The sequence below is a fragment of the Tamandua tetradactyla genome, chromosome 5, assembly GCF_023851605.1.
Source record: "Tamandua tetradactyla isolate mTamTet1 chromosome 5, mTamTet1.pri, whole genome shotgun sequence".
NCBI lineage: Eukaryota > Metazoa > Chordata > Mammalia > Pilosa > Myrmecophagidae > Tamandua > Tamandua tetradactyla.
This window is the reverse complement of record NC_135331.1, coordinates 164022112-164047210: the sequence shown is the minus strand read 5'-3', so window position 1 is coordinate 164047210 and position 25099 is coordinate 164022112. Positions and strand designations below refer to the sequence as shown.

The 25099-nt window shown below is 37.5% G+C and overlaps 1 long non-coding RNA gene across 1 annotated transcript in view; it reads right to left on the bottom strand.

The window, feature by feature from the left end:
* The window catches only part of LOC143682853 (uncharacterized), a 35743-nt gene extending 22025 nt beyond the window's left edge, over nt 1–13718 (bottom strand). The window contains exon 1 of the long non-coding RNA XR_013175332.1: nt 13663–13718. This is a non-coding gene — a long non-coding RNA (uncharacterized LOC143682853). The remainder of the gene's footprint in view (nt 1–13662) is intronic.
* Nucleotides 13719–25099: the final 11381 nt, after the last annotated feature.

The following is a 25099-nucleotide window of genomic DNA, read 5'->3' as shown; positions in this document are numbered from 1 at the left end:
AGAGATTTCAGAGTCAAGAGGTTATCCTGGAGATTATTAATACACATTATATATATATCCCCTTTTTAGTTTATGGTATATTAGAGTGGCTAGAGGGAAGTACCTGAAACTGTAGAGTTGTGTTCCAGTAGTCATGTTTCTTGAAGATGATTGTATAATGATATAGTTTTTGCAATGTGACTGTGATTGTGAAAACCTTATGTCTGATGCTCTTTTTATCTACAATATGGAGAGTAATAAATATGGATAAGAAATAAACTAATAATAGGGAGAACAAAGGTTAAAATAAATTGCGTAGATTAAAATACCAGAGGTCAATGAGGGGTGGGTTTGGGCTTAGCATGTGTGAGTTTTTCCTTTTTTCTTTTTTCTTTATTTTTCTGGAGAGATGCAAATGTTCAAAAAATTGATCATGGCAATGAATGCACAGCTATGCGATGATATTGTGAGCCATTAATTGTACCCATGTCAAGAATGTTTGTGTTTGTTTGTTGTTTACAATAAAAATATTTTTAAAAAGGAATGTTTGTATATTTGTTTGTGGTTTGCAATAAAAATATTTTTTTTAAAAACTAGGAAATAGAGAAAGTAAACAATCTGATAAATGAATTAGACTTAACAGACATATACAGGTCATTACACCCCAAAACACCAGGATATATATTCTTCTCTAGTGCACATGGAACATTCCCCAGGATAGGTCATGTGCTAGAGCACAAAACAGGTCTTTATAAATTTAAAAGATTGAAATTACTTGAAGCACTTTCTCTGTTCACAATGGAATGAAGCTGGAAATCAATAACCACCAAAGAACCAGAACTTTCACAAATAAACAGAGATTAAATTACATACTCTTAAACAACCAGTGGGTCAAGGAAGAAATAGCTAGAGAAATAGGTACCTAAATGGAGATGAATGAAAATGAGATTATGACATAACAGAACTTATGGGACATGGCAAAGGCAGTACTGAGAGGGAAATTTATTGCTCTAAATGCCTACCTTAAAAAAAGAAGAAAGAGCAAAAATTAAGGACTTAACTGTTCCCCTAGAGGAACTAGGGAAAGAACAGCAAACTAACCCCAATATAAACAGAAGATAAATAACAAAGATTAAAGTGAAATTAAATGAACTGGATAACAAAAGAACAATAGAAAGAATCAATAAAACCATAAGATGGTTCTTTGAGAAAATCAATAAAATTGATGGACCCCTAGCAAGGCTGACAAAGGAAAAAAGAGAGAGGACGCAAATAAACAAAATCAGAAATGAGAGGGGGGGTCATTACTACAGACTTGGAAGAAATAAAAAAAAAATCTTAAGAGGATACTGTGAACAACTATAAACTAACAAACTAGACAACTTAGATGAAATGGACAAATTCCTAGAAACATACAAACAAGCTACACCGACTCAAGAAGAAATAGAAGATCTCAACAAACCAATCACAAGTAAAGAGATTCAATCAGTCATCAAAAATCTTCCTACAAGGAAAAACCTAGGGCCAGATGGTTTCACAGGGGAATTTTATCAAACATTCCAAAAGAGAACTAATACCAACTCTGCTCAATTTTATCAAACAGTCCAAAAAACTGAGGAGAAAGGAACACTACATAATTCATTTTATGAAGCTAACATCACTCTAATAGCAAAACTGGATAAAGATGCTATAAGAAAGGAAAACTACAGGCCAATCTTCCTAATGAATATAGATGCAAATTTTCTCAGCAAAATACTAGCAAACTGAAATCAATGACACATTAAAAGAATTATACACCACAACCAAGTGGGCTTTATAACAGGGATGCAAAGATGGTTCAACACAAGAAAATCAATTAATGTAATACAGCACATTAACAAATAAAAAGGGAAAAATCACACGATCATCTGAGTTGATGCTGAAAAAGCATTCAACAAAATTCATCATTCTTTTCCAGTAAAGACACTTCAAAAGGTAGGAATCAAAGGTAACTTCCTCAATATGATAAAGGTATATATGAAAAACCCATAGCCATTATCGTACTCCATGGTGACACTGAAAGCTTCCCCCTAAGATTGGGTACAGGACAAGGATGCCCTCTGTCACCACTACTATTCAACATTGTACTAGAAGTTCTAGCTGGAGCAATCAGGCAGGAAAAAGAAATAAAAGGCACCCAAATTGGAAAGGAAGAAGTAAAAACTTCATTATTTCCAGATGAAATGCTACTATACTTGGAAAATCTTGAGAAATCTATGACAAAGTTACTTAAGCTAATAAACAAATTCAGCAAGGTGGCAGGATATAAGATTAAATGTGCAGAAATCAATAATGTTTCTATACACAAGCAATGGCTTAACTGGGAGTCAATCAGGGGGAAAATTCCATTCAAAATAGCAAATAAAAGAATAAAAGATCTAGGAATGATTTTAATTAGGGATGTAAAGGACCTGTACACAGAGAACTATATAATATTGCTAAAAGAAATCAAAGATCTAAATAGGTGGAAACACATTCTCTGCTCATGGATAGGAAGGTTAAATGTAGTTAAGATATCAATTCTAGCCAAATTGATCTACATATTCAACACAGTACCAATAAAAATTCCAACAACCTACTTTGAAAACTTGGAAAAGCTATTTACCAAATTCATTTGGAAGGGAACGAGGCCTTGAATAGCCAAAAAGAGCCTAAAGATGAAGAATAAAGTGGGAGGAATAACACTTCCTGATTTCAAAGCTTATTATAAAGCCACATTAGTCAAAACAGAATGGCACTGGCACAATGATAGAAGTATTTACCAATGGAATCGAATCGAGAGCTCAGAAATAGACCACCAAATGTATGGTCAACTGATATTTGACAAGGCCCCCAAAGCCACTGAACTGGGGCAAATGGGCTTTTCAATAAACGGGCATGGGAAAACTGGATATCAATAGCCTCAAGAATGAAAGAGGACCCTTATGTTACATTCTGTGAAAAAATTAACTGAAAGTGGATCAAAGACCTAAACATAAGAACCAGTACCATAAAACTCCTATAAGAAAATGAAGGGAAACATCTTCAAGACCTAGTAATAGGAGACAGCTTCCTAAACTTTACACCCAAAGCACAAGCAAAGAAAAAATTAGAACACCTCAAAATCAAATGCTTTTGTGCCTCAAAAGGCTTTGTCAAAAAGGTGAAGAGGCAGCTAATGCAATGGGAAAAAAATATTTGGAAATCATATATCAGATAAGGATTTTATACTCTGTATACATAAGAAATCACACAACTTAACAACAAAAGAACAAACAACCTAATTATAAAATGGGCTAAAGATATGAATAAACATTATTCTGAAGAGCCAATAGAGATGACTAAAAAGAACACGAATAGTTGATAGTTTTGGTGATATTCATTATCACCAAAAGATGGAACAATTCAAGTGCCCATCAACAGATGAGTGGATCAACAAAATGTAGTGTTTACATATAATGGAATATTATGCAGCAGTAAGATGAAATGATGCCCTAAAACACATGACAGGATAGATGAACCTTGAGGATATAATACTGAGTGAAATAAGCCACACACAAAAGGATAGATGCTGTATGATATCACTTTTATGACCATGATAAAGTAAACTCGGAGGCTTTAATACAGAATATAGAGGACCTAGAGATACACAGAAGCTAGAGATGAGTGTGCGGTCAGCTAATGAGGTTGTACTTAACTCTAAGGGAATGGATAGAAGTGAAGGCAGTTCAGTAGTGGGTCTATAAGTAATATTGCCATATTGAAGGAGAATATGATTGAAAGAGATTGCATAGATCCATGTGTCCCACAGATTAGTAGCACTACAAACATAAATAAGTTTTTGCATGAACTACTTCAAAGTTATGAATCTTGTACAAAAAGTGTATAATATCAGGGTATAAGGGGAAAACTGCATGCTATGGGCTATGTTTAAGAGGAAGACATCAACAGTACTACAGCAACACCAAGCATAAATAATGGGGGGAGGAAGGACAAGAGTTAAGGGGAGGTTTGGAGGCTGTTGACTTTGGACATTATATATGACGCCCCGTGGATGGAAGTGACTGAAGTATCCAGTGACTGCCAAGCAGAATGGAGAAAAATGGTATTATTCATATGATCAAATATTGTGCTGCTATAAAAGGGATAAAGTTGTAAGGCACACAACTTTGTGAATGAACCTGTGGGACATTTTGTGATACAAAATAAGCCAGAAACAAAAGAGCAAATATTGTATGGTCTCAGGAAATACATATGAAAAACATTGGGGCCTAGATTGTAAGCTCTTATAGCAATCACATTTAGTATGGAATGGTAATTGTTATTTCTAGATTCTAGGATGCTGTGCTATATTTGTATAACCTGGTATCTCCCTGGAACTTTGGGTACCTGTGTGACACCTAAGACTCAGAGTAGGAGTTCTGCAGTTCTGAAGGTCAGCACTGCCACATTCAACAATTGTGAAAGAAACTGAAAAAGAGACCAGGCTTCAATTAGAGATGAAAACAAAGCCAATCAGGTCAAGATTAAGGTAATTAAGAATGTAGGGGTAAGGAAGACATTACATGTATTTTAGAACTTTACCTACTCAATGAGACAAAAGGAAGAAAGGTTGACTTTGTCCAGAACCTAAATTTTCTGTAGCACGTAATTGAACTCACCTTGTCTGGACAGATCATTTAAACAACCCAACACAGGGAGCCCAGAATGGAAATGAGGGCATGCAACCCTGTATAGCTTAATGCAATGCCTGGATACATCCCAGAGTATGTTAAACAGATAATCAAAAAGTACTGGCATTCATATTTCTTGATGATGACTGAACAATGATATAGCTTTCACAAGGTGACTCTGTGAATGTGAAAACCTTGTGTCTGATGCTCCCTTTATCTACCATATCAACAAAAGAATAGAACATATGGAATAAAAATAAATAATAGGGGGAACAAATGTTAAAATAAATTTAGTTTGAAATGCTAGTGGTAAATGAAAGCAAGTGTAAGGGGTATGGTATGTATAACTTTTTTTCTCTATTATTGTTTTATTTCTTTTTCTGTTGTCTTTTTATTTCTTTTTCTAAATCGATGCAAATGTTCTAAGAAATGATGAATATGCAACTATGTGATGCTATTAAGGATTACTGATTATATATGTAGAATGGAATGATATCTTATTGTTTTGTTTGTTAATTTTTTTAATTAATAAAAAAAGATTCATGCTGAAAAAAAGTACTGGCATTGATTGTACACTTGAATGATTACATGATATGTGAATATATAATATATATCAATAAAAACCCAATAATTAAAACCAAAAAGTATTGGCAATGTCCCTTGAGGGATGAGAGAAAAAAAATATGGAACTATTAACTTTACCACTGAGAAATCCTTGATCTTGTCTCAAACATTAATGTCTCCCAAGTCAAGAGGCCAACCCTTGATCTTTTTTTTTTTTTTTTTTTTTTTTTTTTTCTTAAGGAAAGACAGAGAGAAGGAAGGAAGGATAGAAGGAAGGAAGGAAGGAAGAAAGGGAAACATCTTTAAACATTTTCTTGTTTTATTGTATTCTGTTTCTCCGTTTTTGTTACATGGGCTGGGGCCGGGAATCGAACCGAGGTCCTCCGGCATAGCAGGCAAGCACTTTGCCCGCTGAGCCACCGTGGCCCGCCCCAACCCTTGATCTTGAGGCTTGCTCTTGTCAAGCTTATTTACGCAGTGGAAAAGCTTAGCCTACTTATAGTTAGGCCTAATAGTTCCAGAGGACCTCTTTTGTTGCTCAGATGTGGCCTCTCTCTCAGCCCAATTCTGTAAGTGAAATCATTATCCTCCCTGCTATGTGGGACATGGCATCCAGGGGTGAAAGTCTCCCTGGCAACATGGGATATAATTCTCAGGGATGACTCTGGCCCTAGCACTGTGGGATTGACAATGCCATCCTGACCAAAAGGGGGAAAAGAAATTTAAGAAGGTATCAGTGACTGAGAGAGTTCAAATAGAGTTGAGAGGCTACTCTTACACAAGCTTCAGCCAGGAGCCAGGCACTGCTACCTAATATGGTTTGCAAAACCCCAATTAAAGAACATCTATGGCTTTATCTGAAATTCTACAAAGGTTCCATGCAGTATGTTAACTTTCCAGAAACCTACAACCTCCAGCTGGGTTCCTAGGCCAGATAAATCCTGAAACCCAGAGGGGCCAGCCTCTCTGGAGCAGCAACTAGTTTCATCCCCCTATCTCATATTATCAAGAGCCCCTTCCAACATGAAAAAGTTAGAACAGGCATCGCCCAAATAACCCTAAAGATTGGGAGAAAGATCAGAGAAGATAGCAGAGTTATACAGAGAAAGTAGGGTTTAACAAAGGAGTATGATTGCTGAGTCATTATACTGATATTTCTTTTAGTTTCCAGCATCTTGGAGTAGCTAGATGTAAAAACCTAAAACTGTGGAATTGTAACCCATGCCAAACTCTCAAATCTGTTCTACAACAAATTGTTGCAGTGTGCTTTGAAATGTATTGCTTTTTTTGTGCATATATTATTTTTCACAATAATATATATATAAAATACTAGAAAATGCTATCTAGTCTATAGTGACGGAAAGCAGAGCAGTAGTTTCCTGGGGACAGGGATGAAAGGACGAATGAATTAATGGCTTTCAAAGAGGTACAAGGAAAATTTTGTGGGGGAGGTAATAGACATTAACTTGATTGGAGTGATGGTTTTACAGGTGTATATATATGTGTGTGTGTGTGTGTGTGTATATACATACATATATATATATATATGTCAAAACTTAACAGATTATATACTTTTTGAGCTGTTAATTGCACTTCAGTTCTACCCCAGTAAAGTAAAAAACCAACCACAAATAAGATCATACATAACTACCTATTTTTTCAATTTAATAACATGTTCTGAATACATTTCCAAATAAATATCTATATTTCTGTACTATGTCTCAGTATTCTGTTATATGAACATACTCCAATTTATTTAACCAAACCCTTAGTTATGGATATTCAAGTTGCTTTCAAATATTCACTATTGTAAATTGCAGACAATGGTATGTCTGACGCATTACTTGAGATAGTCAGAATACCGCATTCATGAGGCAAAGGTCTGACATTGAAGTTCAGTTTCACAGTCATGATTTTGGATATAGCCTTAGGCTTGACTGTTATGCTAAAAATATACACAAGACTGAAAAGCACTGGACCAGCTCAATGTGAGGATAAATCAGCAGAAACCGGCCCCACAAAAGAGGAAGAAACATACGCTAAATCATTGAGCCAGCCGCATCATCCCTGAATATAAAGAACAACACATTTAATCAGACTCAAAGAATCATGAAAGAAAAAAATATTTATTACAGGTATTCAACATGTATTTGCGGGCAGAGGAGCTCTCTGAGGAGCAGAAGATCATAACTCTATCATTCCTGTAAGCTGATCATGCACTAAGAAAAGAACATTAAGTAGGTAAATCCACTGTTGCAAAATGATTCCGGGGGATACACACCACTGAGAACTACCACTTGTCAGAATGGCCCAAGATCCAGTAGGAGATGATGATGAACAGTCAACAAAGTAGCCAAAGGACATTTCCTAAGTGTAAAAATTAAGAATATGCAATCCCCCCCCAAGCAGTTTTCCATTTGGAAGATATTCCCCAAATGATGAAACGAAAACCACTGTTTTAGAATAGAATATACATTATCTAATATTTTTCTGGAACTCTTAAGAAAAAATCATAAACGGTTCCACTCTCCTCCTCCCCCTCTCCACCTCCCCGTTGCCTGCCACCCGTCTTCCACGCACCATCTGTACTTTACAGCTCTTTCTCTCCATGCAGTGATGGAGCAGACCTCTGCTTCATGCCAAAATTGCCTTTTGAAGTCTGCCCTCCCCATTAGGGCTTCGGTGTAGGTATTCAGAGTGATCACACAGCTCAGCAGAATTCCCAGGCCATCCACATTCTGTCGTATACAGTTGTTTCATGTGGCCTGTGATTTACAGTCTTAATTAATGCTCAAAAGAAGAAGAGCACATCTTTGGTGGAGTTTTTTCCCCCCTTCTTTCTACAAAACAGGACTCTTGGGGTTTCTGTGGACATTGTGCAGAATGGCTTTGCCAAACGGAATGAAGCACACTTAATACTTTTCCTTTATAACCTTTGTCATAAATCAGCTGGCACTCCGTTTGCACAAGTGCAGCGATTAATGTCCTGCCCCTCCCCCAGCACTTCCCGAAATTTAAACAAAGTCGGAATAAACTGAGGGTGAGCAGAGCCAGCGGGCTCAGTAAATCAGTTTAATGAGATCTGAATAGATCGCATAGGACATATTGCAGAAAAATAAGGTGGGTGGTGGGAATCTGAATTTCAACAGCATGGGAGCAGTGGGGGCGGGAGAGAAAAGATGGAAGTTGCGGTAGGTGATGCTCACAAACTCTGACACATGTCTTTGGTAAAAACAGCACATCTTACATTCTCTTTCCCATTTGCTGAAACTTACTGCTGTGACTCGTTTAGATTTAGCACTGCTTCCTGTCTGTGGTTTTGCTGTTCCATGTTTTCCCACAGATGGGGAGTTTTGTGTTTGCTGTGTCTCATCCATGACTGCCTTGATCTGCGTTCATTCTTATTCTATTGCCTCCCTTCTACAGCTCTACCCACACCTTTGTGTGTACTAACTTTTCTCTATATGTGATAGGAAAAGTAAATACCTGCATATCTGAGGGCTGAATTATGTAAGAAACTAAATAAGTTACACGGGATGGCCAGACGCTGTGCAGTAGGACCCTTCATTTACTGTCACTAACGAGCAGGCAATTTATGCTCCTCCCTCCCCTCCACTGCATCAGAGAAAAATATGTTGTTCAGTTTTCTGCTCTTTAAATCACATTCGCAAACAGGATTCCTCCTGTACTGAAAATGACATTACTATTAAAAAAAAAAAAAACTTGGAAAGAAGTTGTCTGATCTTTAATGTCACCCCCAAACAAAAGCATACCATAAAGGTGCCTCTGCTAATTGAGCTCTTATGTGGAGCAGAATTTGAGGGAAGATTATTGAAGGGAATAAATGAAGGAAAACAAAAGAAAGGGAAAAAAAATAGTGGAATGTCTTCATCATATTTCACTTACTTTACGAAATGCACGAGGTCTATTTGAGAACTGGAGTGCCCTGTATATGATTACCAACTTTTAGTCATGTTTATTATTCTTATTGCACTCCATGACTAACCACCAGAAACACACATTAATTTAGTATGTTATAAGCCAACTGACTTTCTGAGAAACCTCTTATAAGCGTCTTAACTGCCGAAAGAGTGCTATTTGATAGCTAAGAGGTGTGACAGTACCATATTATTACACCGTGGAGACTTCAGCTTTGAGAGGATATACAGATATTCTTTTCTTCCTTTCTTTTCTTAGGAGAAAAATGAAAATTACTCTTAGACATATCTTTCCTCTCAATTAAGGTTGACCATGCTAAGCAGCCACTTAATCTTAGACTGAAATATTTCTTCTAAATCAATTCAAGTTTAGGATATTCCAAATCCGAGTTTCAACGGGAAAACAATTCAAATAAAGAAACATGGTCCTAAAGTTCCATTACCATGGGTAATAAATACTAATTGAATATTTTGAGCTTAAGAAGTCGCCAGCCTACTGAAACTGGGGAATGTCAATGAGCTGAAAGTTATGGCTCTTCTAAAACAAATAATTCAGACCTCTTGTGCCCCTGGATTATTTTGTACTATGGATTATGTCAAGCATATGGCATAAAAGTTAATGAATTCAACAGCACAAAGAAACACAGCTGTGGAAGGGCCTAAATTACACAATGACCATTTTGCATTTTAACAGTTAAGCATTTAGCACTTTTCAAACTTAACATAAGGTCTACATCTCCACCGCTTCTCCCCTTCTTTTCTCCTCTAAAAGTGAAAGAAGTTTATTGACAACATATTTCAACTTTAAGAGATAGTTTAGATGCAATGTGCTTACTTAAAAGGCCTCCACTCTGTGCAGCATTGCTTATATTTCCATCATTAATTTTACATATTCTTTTTTTTTTTTTTTCTTTTTTGCAGAAGTCAAAGATGCTCTACCTTACAGAGGTAGGAATTAGAATATACTGCAGGCTGGAAACTGGGGGATTCATTTCCATGGGTTGGGTTTCAAACAACTACCTGACTGCACAGAAGCATTTCCTTGCACCATTAAAAAAAAAAATTACCCACTATGACTATGTTACTTAGCACACATTCTAATTGCAGTTCTGTTGGCTAAGAAGAAAGAGAGAGCTCATACCTTTCCTTCTGGAGCATGGGAAACTACCCCCCCCCGCCCCCCAAGAGGCCAAGCTAACCAGGGATCTGGTACACAGTTGTAAGTAAAATCAATGTTAGCGCCCTCCCTTCCCCCACAGGAAAAGCAGCACTTTTATGTGTGCTCTTCTGGATAGAGACAGACTCAGAGTTGCTGAAATTGAAAAAGCTCCACACGTTCTTGTGTGATTTTTCCACTGGACAGACCATTAAAAACGCAGAAAACAGGAGTTTGAATTTATAGTATGATGACATTTTCAAACGTCACAGGTCCGTCTTATAAGAAAGTCATTTCCTCTCAAGAAGAGCAGACGAAAACAAGTTTAAAATTTCAATTTCAATTTGTCAACATTATACTAGTCAAATAAAACGACGTGTCTGATGTATCTGTACTCTCCCTGAATAGGGCCAAGCACTAATTCGGTGAGGAAAAAATGCATCTGTAGAGTAAAAACAGTAACAGGCTAGCATAGAACAATTTTTTTTTAATATCAAAGATCCTTGAAAATGCTAAGAAAGCCATAGCCACAGCCACCAGCACATTCATGTATTTAATTTCAGGGTTTCTGGTCATCCTGAAACAGCCACAGACCATGCTTCACAGGGGCATGAGACACTTAAAAAAGCGGACATATAAGCACCAGCTTGATTTTTCTGAATCTTTTATCAGGAAATAAAGGCTAATCTTAAAGATTCAGACCATAGCTGAGATGTGGTAGAAACCACAACGTGGAGTCAGATGTGAGAAAATTCTATGGGAGTCCTGGCCCTGCCACAAGCCATGTGATCTATACCTGTCACTGGCACCAGCCCCTTTCCTTGTTTGCAAAATAAGACAGTAGTAACTTCCTTAAAGGGCGGGACTAAAAGAGAGAATTTAAATAAAAGTAAAAGGTAAGGATTCAGAGATAATTTAAATGAGAAGGATAAGGATTAGAATAAATAATTTAAATAAAAGTACTTTTTAAACTGAAAAACATTATATAGATAGATATAAGGTATTGTTATTAATGGCTCATGCACTTTACAAAACTTGCCTTAATGTAGATGGCTTCTCTTTATAGAATTCAACCTTCATGATCACCATATCATGTATTCTTATAATAGTACCAAAACAGCACAGGAGAGAAGGTAGTGAAACTAGGGACTCAGGTTTTTGTCTTTAAATAATCTGCCCCAACACTAGAATGTATTTATAATCTGTAACTATTTTATCAATTATTTAATACAATCCAGTTCCTACTTTGAATATGCAGGGGATCCAGTCTGTTCTAAAGTACAGGCTTTTTAGGCAAGATGTGTGGTTCCTGCTCTGAAGATGAGCTGAGAGTCCATCCAGCCTATTGAAAGAGGTCATATGACAAGGAATTACGCTTTTAAACTTTGCTATTGAATAAAGATAAAGTAATGACCTTTACTACCTAGTTAAGGAAAGCTTCTTAGAGGAGGGGAGGGCTGATCAGAACTTACTTCTAATCATTAAAACGTAAACAGTGTTAGACATTACTGGCAGTCTTACGAACTTGCTAGTTTTTCATAAGTACTATAGAAAATACCCTGTAGTAGAGAATATAGGAATCAAGTGATGCCCGTGGAATATAATAGACCAAATGAACAACAGTGAGGCAACCAAAGAACTGTGCACTCAAATCATGGCAATTACCCACTCCTGTTTTTATATTTACATTTGCTTTCCTATCAAAGACAATGCTAATGAATTAAGTACTGGATTTCCAAGCACAAAAGCAGAAAATCAGAGAAGATGAAGGAAACCACCTTAACAGCACAAAGGAGGGAGCAGCTGACAGCCTGTCGGTAAGAAAAGAGTGGAAAAGGAAATCACACTCAAAGTGAAGGGCAAAGACCCCTCACCCCTTATCAGTTCTGTAATCTGTGAAGATGTTAGTGGTGATGACCTTGAATCTTTAAGAAAAAGTAAAAGGATGTTCAATATTCCATTTAGTGCTCAAGGGTAGATGCCTCAATAATCTGGAATATTTGCAGGGAATTTCACATTCTGAATTCTGCTGGAGAAGCTTGCTCTTTCAACAGAAATACAGTTATGTTATTGCAGGGTCTTTACTTCTAAAAGCTCTTCCTTGCCTTATTTTGTCAAGGAGGGAGAGACTCTAACTCTCATTTTAGAAATGAGGAAACGGAAACATCCAGGCATACAATGATTTTCTAATAATCATAAATTTACCTGGTGACAATCTCCTGATTGTTGACCCACACTTGAAGAAATAAACATTCCAGTTTTTAGGGTGGGAGGGCTTGCTGCTTTTATTTAATTAACTGCTTGACCATCCATTATCTTTTCCTATGACAGCACTCAAGAAAGCTTACTTTTCTACTTCAAATAAAGAAGGAAGAGCTGCTCAGGGAAACTCAGGTGAAAACAAAACAAAACAAAACAACCCTGTATAAATGTTAAAATAAATTCAGTTTGAAATAGTGGTAAATGAAAGCGAGTGGTGAGGGGTATGGTACATATAGTTTTTTTTCTCTATTATCATTTTATTTCTTTTTCTAAATCGATGCAAATGTACTAAGAAATGATGAATATGCAACTATGTGATGATATTAAGAATTACTGATTATATATGTAGAATGGAATGATTTCTAAATGTTTTGTTTGTTAATTTTTTTTAATTAATAAAAAAAGTTAAAAAAAAAAACAAAAAACAACCCTGTATAGCTTACTCTACTTAAAAGTGTCCTCTTAGTCAGTGGGGCAAATTTCCTTGGGAAACTCTGCTGATAATCTACATTGCCTGACCTCCCTGCCATGGGTGTGTGCACACACACGCATGTATACACACATACACAGGCGCAGTCTTTGATTTTGCTTTCCCCCCATTTTCTGCATCTTTTGCTGACATTAGAAAGGAGTAGGGGAGGAGGTGGATAAGGGAAACCACCCAAACATAGGAAACTGGAAGTACTTTAAAAAGAAAAAAAAAGAAGACATTATCAAAGAATCTGATGTCAGTAAGCCTGAAGCCTGTTCAGTTTACACTTGGCATCGGATTACACATTCTTGCCAGCTTGATTTAGTGTGCACACTTGTGTTTTCCTTTGATTATCAAAAGCCAAATAAAACTCTAATAAGTTATTGTTATGAATGGCCTACTTTTTACTCATTAGCACCAGCCTTCTCAAAGAGACTGTATCTACATCCACAGAATTAAAATCCTCAGAGGCTGGAAAAACTGGAAAAGAACGGGAATAGGAGGCCAGTGAGATTGCTGAAAAAGAGCTTTAGGATGTCCTACTTAAAGATATCTTTTTACCCATTTTGGACACTGAGATTCAAGCCTGAAGAGACTTACCCAGGGAGCTAGTTAATCGCCAACAATCAGTTATTCCATTATATGTCACAGAAAAGCGTTCTTGTGTGGAATGTCAAGAACATTGCTCTGGAATTTTTTATGAATTACAAAAAAAAAAAGCACCTTCCTTATCAACTTCACATGGAAGGATAGGAAGAAAGGATTGAAGAGGTAAGCATAATGGAGTACAAAGAGCCCTCTTGGGTTCTGAAGTTTTACAAACACAGAATGGACCTAAACAAGTGAATATAAACTTTAGACAAACCACTTAATCTTTCTCAGTCTCAGTTTCCTCATCTGCAAAATGGGGGAAAATACTCCATTACCCTCCATCAGCTTTCAGTGTTTTTGACAGATAATAAAAATATAAATTGCCTGGCATTCTAACAGTACCCAGTACTTCAATCAAGTAATCTTTCAAAGAAAGAAATTAAGCAATAACGAACATAGTGCATCATGTATTATTTGGGGGCCGAATAACTAATGTGGAATTTTCATACCTTTGCCTCCAACCACTCCATTCCATTTTTAGTTAGCTTCCTCCTGCCACAAATGGATGAAAATGCACATCTGTCAAATTTTCAGTTTTAATTTTTAAAAAATACTGTAAGAAGAAGAAAAAAATGAAGAGTTTTACACTAACTCAATTTCTGCAATTTACCTAGATTTCATTTTGCCACCCAGGTAAATATACATGAGTACATAACTTTTAAAAGATTAAGCGTTATTTAGACTATAAAATCCTACCATACCAGGCAGGCCATGGTGGCTTAGCAGGCAGAATTCTCGCCTGCCATGCTGGAGACCCGGGTTGCTTTCCAGTGCCTGCTCACGCAAAAAAAAAAAAAAAATCCTACAATATCAAATAATTTGTGTAGGTATTGTGGCCTCAAGAAGGTGGAGCTTCCCTTAAATGTGAGCTGCACATAGTGACTTCCTTCCAAAGAGCAGAGGATGAACAGCTGAGGGAGGGAGTTCCTTCACAGTGGAAAGCCTGCCAAGCACTACCTCAGCCAGGTAGCCAAGGTCAACATCAGCAGTGATAAGTCATGTTAATAGTTGTACTCTTGGCATGATGTGATGCAAAGGGTACTTTATCCCTGAGTCTTCCTCTCCCAAACCCCTGACCCCTGTTCCAAATCAAGAAATCAAACATCAGACAAATCCCAGTTGAGGGACATTCTACAATATCCCTGAGCAGTGCTCCTCAAAATTATCTCAGTCACAAAAGGAAGTCCGAGAACTCAGTCATGGCCAAGAGGCAACTGCAGAGACGTAACAACTAAAGGAAATGTGGCATCCTGGATGGGACCTTGCCCCAGAAAAAAGGACATTAGGCAAAAACTGAGGAAATCTGAATAAAGCATGGACTTAAGTTAATAATAACACATCAATACTGGTTTACTAATTTTAACAAATGTACCATAATAATGTAAGATATTAATAACAGAAGACATTGGGTATGGGATATATGGAGATTCTCTGTATTATCTTCTTAATTTTTCTGTAAATTTATATCTGTTCCTAAAAATAAAATACATTTAGAAAACATAAATTAATAAATTATTAATAAATAATTTTTCCAGAGTCAACTGTCTACTCACTCCAGTTTTGTGAGAAAAAAAAAAAGTATTGTCTTGAGGGAACAGCCATCACTGGAGAATTAAGTTGTTTCATAAAGGCGGAACAGTTCAGATAAAAATGTCTTGGCATGGTAAGCAATCTCCTAAGCAATCTCATTTATTAATTTCTTCACCAGGAAACTGGACAGATTATCAGTACTGCTCTTTTCTTTTAATGTCAGCACCTTTTATTAACAATCGATGCATGTAAACACAGCAAACACTTGCACAGCAATTATCACATACCAGGAATGCTCCAGACAACTTAAAAGTCACAATAACACTAGGAGGGAGGGCCTCCCCGGTGCCCATTTCACAGATGGGAAAACTGAAGCATAGAGCAGTTAACCAACTAGCCGAACAGGCAGTGGGGAGCTAGGATTCAAATCCAAGCAGTGCTGGCTTCATAGGACACAATCCTGAACATTTCACCAAACGAACACTGTAAAAAGTTACATTGTCCACTGCCTGAAGGGAGAAAAGCAGGGAGATGATATATATATCCCTGTACCCCTGTATATATATATATATATCCAGAATAAAAATTTTTAAAAGAAGCATAGAACTGTACAAACTCAAAGAGTAAACCTTAATGTAAACAATGGACTATAGTTAATAATATAATAATGTTGTTTCATCAGTTGTAACAATGGTACCACACTAACACAAAATGTTAATAAGGAAAACTGTAGGGGAGGGGCAGGTTACAGGGAACTCTACTTTCTGCAGGGTTTTTGTTAGCCTATAGATGTTCTAATAAAAAAAATTAAGATTAAGTAAAGGGGAAAAGTTAGGTAACAGAATAAAAAATTTAAAATTCATTGAACTGCACTACACAAACAGCGAGCCCTAGGTTAAACCATGGGCTTTAGTCAATAGCACAATTATAAAATGTGCTTTCAATTGTAACAGATGTGCCACACCAATGCAAGGTGTTGACAATAAGTGGTATATGGGAACCCCACATTTTATTATTCTATGCATGACTGTTCTAGGAACCCACAACTTCTCCAACCAAAAAAAAAATTGTTTTTTAAGAAAATCAGGCAGGTCCACCCAGCTAGTGAGGGGTAGATTTGGGATTCAAATCCAGATCTTTCTGACCCTGAAGTCCACTTGAGCATGACGTGCTGCCTCTTTGTTCGGGTCATGCCCACAAAAGCTGCAGGTGGTTGTTCTTTTCCCAGGGCTCATACAGCAAGATTTTCCCAAAGTATTCCTTCCTTCCAGGTCTTGAGAATTAGCATTCCATTGGAATGTCACTGAAAAATCAATGCAAGCCTGCTTTGGAAGTGGCAGTCTCTAAAACAGACATGAGATTGAGAGGGGGTCCCCCCAGATCCCCATGGAAAGCGTCACTGAACATCTCATGCTGCTTCCCATGAGGAAATTGAAGACAAGGGCTCAGTACTGTTCTTTACAGCTCTATAACTTCTACCATATTCAATTTCATTGCTCTAAAAGCCAGAGACACACTTGCAAAATAACAGCAGAGAACTCTTCCACCCACTCCCTACAACTCCCCTGCCCCCTTCTTAGCCCACCACAGGCTGTACTCTCATTCCAAAAGTCGGCCTGGCCTTTAAGCTATCCCTGCTTCCACATTATCACAATGACTGACAGAGTCAACAGTGAGAGGATGCCACTAAATCAACAGCCCTTCAGGGTCCCTTTCCAAAAAAGGGGGGGAAAAATCTGGCAGCTGGCCTTGGATCCAGGATTGTTCAGTTAGGTCAAAGCTGCTGCATCATCCATCATGGCGAGATGTGGACATTTGCCCAGGGTCAGACTGGCCAAGCAACTGGATGAACTTACCCCAAACTGCAAGACTGCTTCCCTTTGCCTGTTTCTAAACTTAGTTTCTTTATTCTTAACATGGTGCCCTCTGGCAGGAGTAGGGTGAAGGTGCTTGGGGGTCACCGTCTACGGCTAAGTCACAAAAGAGTCACATACCCAGACTCAGACACACATAGAGTAGGAATGTTTTCTATTAGCTGCATTCATTAATATTGCTGTTTGGCTGCCATGTTTTCTGCAGCTACTTTCTATCATCTCCTTTGAAATAAACAAGACCATTGCTTCAGATTTGATAGAGCTGAGTAACTATCTTCGGATTCTCTTTTGCTCTTTATGAAGTAAACTCAAAATTCATTTTCAGCTTATTGTGTAGTCAACTGACAGGCATTTCTTAAGTATCAACTATTTCACCTGCTTTTTACTCTACCAAATGCTACAGATATAAAGATAAATAAGACACATATGACTGGCCCTTATTCTCAAATGGAGTTCCCAGTCTAGAAGGGAGAAAGACAAAAGCAAATAACTACAAGCCATAGGCATACAACTGTGTTAAGAAAGAACTAGAAGAGTAAGTGCCAGAGATCCAAAGAAGATGGGAAAGATTTATTTTACATTTCTAGGTAGGTAATAGATAATTCAAGACAGAACAATGTGAAGATATTAGAGAAGTATCTCACCTGGTCCTGTCTCCAATCATCCCCATCCATCCACGCCTTACATTCCTCCCTGTCTATCAGAGACCAGTGTAATTGGTTTCTTTACTCTTCCACTGCTTCTTTATGCAAACAGAAGCAAATATTCTTATCTCTCCTCCTACACAAAAGGTGGCAAATATAGTCACTGTTTAGCACCTTACTTTTTTCACCTAAATCTTGAGTTTGAAACAGTTGAATACAAACTCAAACCAATGATTTTGCACATTTGTAATGGAAAAGGGCATGGACACATTTTCTTTAGCCAGGTAGAGCTTTTTTTAACACGTGTGAGGAAGTTTACTTTCTACTTCAATAGCAAAAGTGAAAAAAAAAAAAAAGAAATTTTAACTTCAAGAAGCATTAAGGATGGCTGATTTGCCCCTGGGGGAAAAGTTTACAATGTGTAAAGCTTCTCTTTCAAAGCAGCCTTATTTCCATAGGCAGCTAAGAGATTACCACCTTGTAAAAGAAAGGAAGAAACGCAATCTCCCCACCTCGGACTTATCAGTCCCAGAGAAGGAAACACTTTGGGGGGAGGGTGGCCTCTTGTTGGCCACCACTCAGACTACCAGGCAAGACTCTGTTCATTCAAATTTTAAAAAAATTCACTGGGCATCCCTGGGAACTGTATCTTGAACTCTATTAGCCTACTACATCTGTGCATCTCCTATTTTCCTAAACCCCACCTCACAAAAAAGACAAATAAAACAAGCAAAGAAACCTAGCCCAACATGTTTCCAACCTATTTTGGTCACAATCATTTACAGCTTTGGCTATTTAAAAAAAGAGAGAGAGAGACACCTGTCTCCAAAAAACCAACTGCAGCCTTTTAAGGATCTATTTTATAAAAGAAAAAAACAACATTTATCTTCTCAGGCCAAAACCAAAATTTGGAAATGTGCTGATGGTAGCTATTAAATATTAAAGGTAGATAATGCATATTAAAATAATCAGGTTCCAACTGTTTCTAAAACACTTCAACATTTACATTCATTCATTTCATTCATCTATTCAGTATTTTTAATATTTTATGTTTTAAGAATCATTTACGTGCCAGAAATTGGTCCAGATGATGGACACACAACAGTGAACAAAATTCTTTCATGGAGTTAGCATTCCAACTGGAAAGACAGACAATAAAGAAGTAAATAAATAGATAGATACATTTGGAGAATGACAAGAACTGTGAAATAAGTAAGCAGGGTAAGAGGGTGGAGGAGGAGGAGGAAGTTCTTTTAGATAGAATATCTGTTAGGGGGTGACCAAACCTAATAAAGGGAAAGGGTCAGTGCCTGAAGATGAGGGAAAGAATTCCACGCAGAAGAAACTGCTAGTGAAAAGAGGCTGGGAAGGGACAGCAGGGGACAGTGTGGCTAGACTTTGGTAAGCAAGGAGAGCAGTGAGAGAAAGTCAGAGAAGCAGGAAGGGGCCAGATAAGGAGGGCCTCAGCTTCTAGGGGTACAACCACGGCCTAATCTACCCTGCCGCCTGGTGTTGTACAGCCAGTGAGCTAAGATTAATTTTTGCATTTTTAAGTGGTTGAAAAAAAATCAAAAGAATATTTTATGACATAAAAATAAAATGAAATTCAAATTTTAGCATCTTTGCTCATTCCTTTACTCATTTTCTATGGCTGCCTTCATGTTGCAATGACAGAATTGGATAGCTGCAACAAAGATCTCATGGCACACAAAGCCTAAAATATTTTCTAGCTGCCTCTTTTTTTTTTTTTAGGAAGATTGTTTTTTTTCTTTTTTATTAATTAAAGAAAAAAAAATAAATTAACCCAACATTTAGAAATCATTCCATTCTACATATGCAATCAGTAATTCTTAACATCATCACATAGATGCATGATCATCATTTCTTAGTACATTTGCATCGATTTAGAAGAACTAGCAAAACAACAGAAAAAGATATAGAATGTTAATATAGAGAAAAAAATAAAAATAATAGTACAAAAAAAAAAGACAAACAGACAGACAAAAAAAAAAACCTATAGCTCAGATGCAGCTTCATTCAGTGTTTTAACATGATTACTTTACAATTAGGTATTATTATGCTGTCCATTTTTGAGTTTTTGTATCTAGTCCTGTTGCACAGTCTGTATCCCTTCAGCTCCAATTACCCATTATCTTACCCTGTTTCTAACTCCTGCTGGACTCTGTTACCAATGACATATTCCAAGTTTATTCTCGAATGTCGGTTCACATCAGTGGGGTCATACAGTATTTGTCCTTTAGTTTTTGGCTGGACTCACTCAGCATAATGTTCTCTAGGTCCATCCATGTTATTACATGCTTCATAAGTTTATTCTGTCTTAAAGCTGCATAATATTCTATCGTATGTATATACCACAGTTTGTTTAGCCACTCGTCTGTTGATGGACATTTTGGCTGTTTCCATCTCTTTGCAATTGTAAATAACGCTGCTATAAACATTGGTGTGCAAATGTCCGTTTGTGTCTTTGCCCTTAAGTCCTTTGGGTCGTATGGCAATTCTATATTCAGCTTTTTGAGGAACCGCCAAACTGCCTTCCACAGTTGTTGCACCATTTGACATTCCCACCAACAGTGGATAAGTGTGCCTCTTTCTCCGCATCCTCTCCAGCACTTGTCATTTTCTGTTTTGTTGATAATGGCCATTCTGGTGGGTGTGAGATGATATCTCATTGTGGTTTTGATTTGCATTTCTCTAATGGCCAGGGACATTGAGCATCTCTTCATGTGCCTTTTGGCCATTTGTATTTCCTCTTCTGAGAGGTGTCTATTCAAGTTTTTTTCCCATTTTGTAATTGGGTTGGCTGTCTTTTTGTTGTTGAGTTGGACAATCTCTTTATAAATTCTGGATACTAGACCTTTATCTGATATGTCATTTCCAAATATTGTCTCCCATTGTGTAGGCTGTCTTTCTACTTTCTTGATGAAGTTCTTTGATGCACAAAAGTGTTTAATTTTGAGGAGCTCCCATTTATTTATTTCCTTCTTCAGTGCTCTTGCTTTAGGTTTAAGGTCCATAAAACTGCCTCCAATTGTAAGTTTCATAAGATATCTCCCTACATTTTCCTCTAACTGTTTTATGGTCTTAGACCTAATGTTTAGATCTTTGATCCATTTTGAGTTAACTTTTGTATAGGGTGTGAGATACGGGTCTTCTTTCATTCTTTTGCATATGGATACCCAGTTCTCTAGGCACCATTTATTGAAGAGACTGTTCTGTCCCAGGTGAGTTGGCTTGACTGCCTTATCAAAGATCAAATGTCCATAGATGAGAGGGTCTATATCTGAGCACTCTATTCGATTCCATTGGTCGATATATCTATCTTTATGCCAATACCATGCTGTTTTGACCACTGTGGCTTCATAATATGCCTTAAAGTCAGGCAGCGCGAGACCTCCAGCTTCGTTTTTTTTCCTCAAGATGTTTTTAGCAATTCGGGGCACCCTGCCCTTCCAGATAAATTTGCTTATTGGTTTTTCTATTTCTGAAAAATAAGTTGTTGGGATTTTGATTGGTATTGCATTGAATCTGTAAATCAATTTAGGTAGGATTGACATCTTAACTATATTTAGTCTTCCAATCCATGAACACGGTATGCCCTTCCATCTATTTAGGTCTTCTGTGATTTCTTTTAGCAGTTTTTTGTAGTTTTATTTATATAGGTTTTTTGTCTCTTTAGTTAAATTTATTCCTAGGTATTTTATTCTTTTAGTTGCAATTGTAAATGGGATTCGTTTCTTAATTTCCCCCTCAGCTTGTTCATTACTAGTGTATAGAAATGCTACAGATTTTTGAATGTTGATCTTGTAACCTGCTACTTTGCTGTACTCATTTATTAGCTCTAGTAGTTTTGTTGTGGATTTTTCCGGGTTTTCGACGTATAGTATCATATCGTCTGCAAACAGTGATAGTTTTACTTCTTTCTTTCCAATTTTGGAGCCTTGTATTTCTTTTTCTTGTCTAATTGCTCTGGCTAGAACCTCCAACACAATGTTGAATAATTCTAGCTGCCTCTTTACAGAAAAAAATTTGCCAACCCCTGTTGTAGGCTGTGGATTTTATCCCTAAGTGAGGTGGGATTGAAGGGTTCAGATCAGATTGTGTAGAGGCAATATTTGCTGTTTGACCCATTCACACAGGCTTTGACGTTCGTGAGTAAACCTGAAGGTCCCTGACAGCTTATCCTGCAGGAATCTGTCATTCACTTCATTTCAACAAATCTCTATGGAGCACCCACTAAGACCCAAGCAGTGGGCTGTTGGCTGGATGGAGGGGTTGAGGTCCAAGGAGCACGTGGTGGGCAAGCCCAGCAGCCACCACAGTATCTTTGTCTCTCCTGGTACATGTGAAATCCTCAGCAACTCTTGGCAGCATTAAGGAAGTGAATTAAAACTGTTGTTTGTTTTTTAAATGAAAAGAGGCTCTCTAATGAAAGAACTGCACAGAAAGGTCAAAAGGCAATACACATGCAGTGAAGATAAGCCTAGTTTTGGCAAGTACCTATAAAATATCTCTGTTTTTGAAGGATTTGGGAACGATGAGGGACAAATATCTTACAAATATTAAGGGTAAGTGGTAAGGGGTGGGGGGGAGAATATGGCAGATGTTACACACCTTACTACATATCTATTCAGCCATGCAATAAACTAAAAAACAACAGAAAAGAAAACAAACTCTAAACATAAAAATCTGCATTTTTAAACATTACAGAGAAACAAGCAATCTCTTCCCTAGCACATAATCACTCAGTTCAGCTCTGCAGAGGTATTGAATTTTCTGGAGCCATTCACCTGAATACATCTGTGTGCTGCGAGTGGGGAGACCTGTAAGCTGCAAAGCTAGCATAACCTTGGCTCTTTGTTCTTTGGTGTGCGAGCTTGGGCAGGAGGCTAAATGAGACACAACTGAGCACACTGATTTCATTTACAATGACTGTTGAGTGCTGTTGGGCTGTTCCCAAGGCACGACCCCTTTGGCAATATCACTGTCTGTGAATGTTAGAAATATCATTTGGGACATGTGACTATGCTAAGACTTCTGACTCCAAATCTTGTTTCCTTTTGCCACATTAAGCTGCTTTCCAGGATGGGTGTGACATGTAGGCAGGAGAGGATGAAGGGGTGCTGGACTTGTGTCCATGGGCACTGCTGATTAGGGAGAATAGCAGAAGGTACCCTGCACCCACACTTACCAGGTTTACTCTGCTCTCGCACACCACCCTTCCTTGTAGCAACCTGGAGAGGCCCAAACGAGCCCTAGTATCCTTCTCAGTTCATAGACTGAAGAATTCAAGTTAGCAAAAAAAGGACCAAATTGACGTTTTAGGTTTAAGATAACTGCGGTCAACATCAAGAAATCCCAATGTACTGTCAACATCTCTTCCCACAAGGCAGACTAAAATCGGGCATCAGAGGCAGAGGTGCTTTCTTCTCTGTCATCTCACATGGTCTTATTTCTGGGATGTGTTTATCATAAGAGAAAACAAATTGTAGCCTTTTGGATGTGTTGGGTAATATCTATTAACAATGTAATTTAATCATTTAAGATATAAAAGCTAAACAAAAAGGCAAGCAAACAAAAGAGAACAACAAAAAAGATAAAATAAAGAGAGGACAATAAAGACGCAAATTTATACTGAGTATACTAAGTATAAAAAGTACTGAGATTAATAGTGCTGGGTATACCAGATCAATAGTTTTCAAACTGGATTTTGCAGTTATTTTTTAGCAAACAGCTGGAAACTGTCATACATGCGTTGATTAGAAGGACACTTGCTCTGAACGGGTCTTTTTTTTTTTTTAATGTAGCATTTATAATTCCATATATGTAAAACTATCTGAATCGATGGTTTTCTGAATCCCCAATACCTACAGGCAGAATTCAATGCAATCTGAGGAAAGGATCAGGGCATTTCTGCAGGAGTGAGGTGGTAATAACAAATGAACCCCTGCCATAGCACGATAACACAGGTCCACAGTGTCCATGTTGCAGACAGCTCTAGTGTTAGCACTGGTCTGAGGTTTGGGGTGCTGTTTTGATCCTAAAACTAGAAATAAACTGGAAAATTTTAAATGAGAACTTGATATTGCTAAATGTGACAAGATTAATCAGGATTAAGATGAACCAAGTATTGAACCAGAAAAGACAACACTTTGATTAAAATGGATTGATTTGATAAGGTGAACACAAAATAACATACAAAAATTAATTGGATGCCCAGGCTGATGTAAGGCTTTAACTATCAGACATAACCACAGATTTTGCATTTGGTATTCAACAAGAGTTGAACTGCTTCACCTCATATATAGATAAATGTTTTACATTTGAGCATATAAAATAAATTTGTATTATTATGCTACCATTTATATATACATTTCAGTTATAATATTAAGCTATCATTTGCGCATTTTATTTATTGAGGTTCTAAGTGAACTTTTCTTTGAAAAAAGGATTCTGTCCTACTTAAGGAGGGGGGGGGGGGGAAAGAACTATACTCCCTAAAGGAGAATGCCCTGCCAGACTCTGAGGTATCGCAAACTTTGGGACTTAATTAGACAAGCTAGATGAACTTTTGGAGGATCTTAACCCAGCCTTATCATTCTCCCTAGTGAGAGGCTTTGGGCACATTTCAGAGTGGCTTGTAGGGTTTCTCCTACCATGTGGGTGACTCAATATTCAGGGGGGAGAAATAGCCCAACATCCTCACGTCACACTCAGCAACTTTCTCTGGCCTCTGCCTCCTCTGGTGAGTGCCTTTTTTACTTTCAGTGCTTGTACCCTGTGTTAATTTGCCAAGCTGCTATAACAAATACCTGCAATGGGTTGGCTTAGATAATTAGCATTTATGGATTTCAGAGGCATCAGCAAGGTCATGCTTTCTCCCCAAAGTCTGCAGCATTCTGGTGTGGACTTGTCACAATTCTTGGGGTTCCTTGGCTTGCATCCCTGCTTCTTGACACATGGTGACCCTGTGTCTGCTTTTCTAGTTTCTACTGACTTCTGGCTTGTGACTCCTGCATGACCTTCTCTGACTCAGGCTTCTGCTTTCTTCTCTTTATAAGGCCTCCAGGACTATGGATTGAGACCCACCCTGATTCATTGGCCACGTTAACTAAAAATAACACCTTCAAAAGAGCCTATCTACAGATGTTTTCACATCTAAGGAATGTAAACTGAGATTAAGAGAATGTTTGTGTCGGGGTACATGATTCAATCTATCACATACCCCTAATTCATTAACTCATTTTCATTCTCCACCTAGAGATAACTATTTCATTCCTCCATGTGTATACATGTAGATATATTTCCCAGTACCTCTTC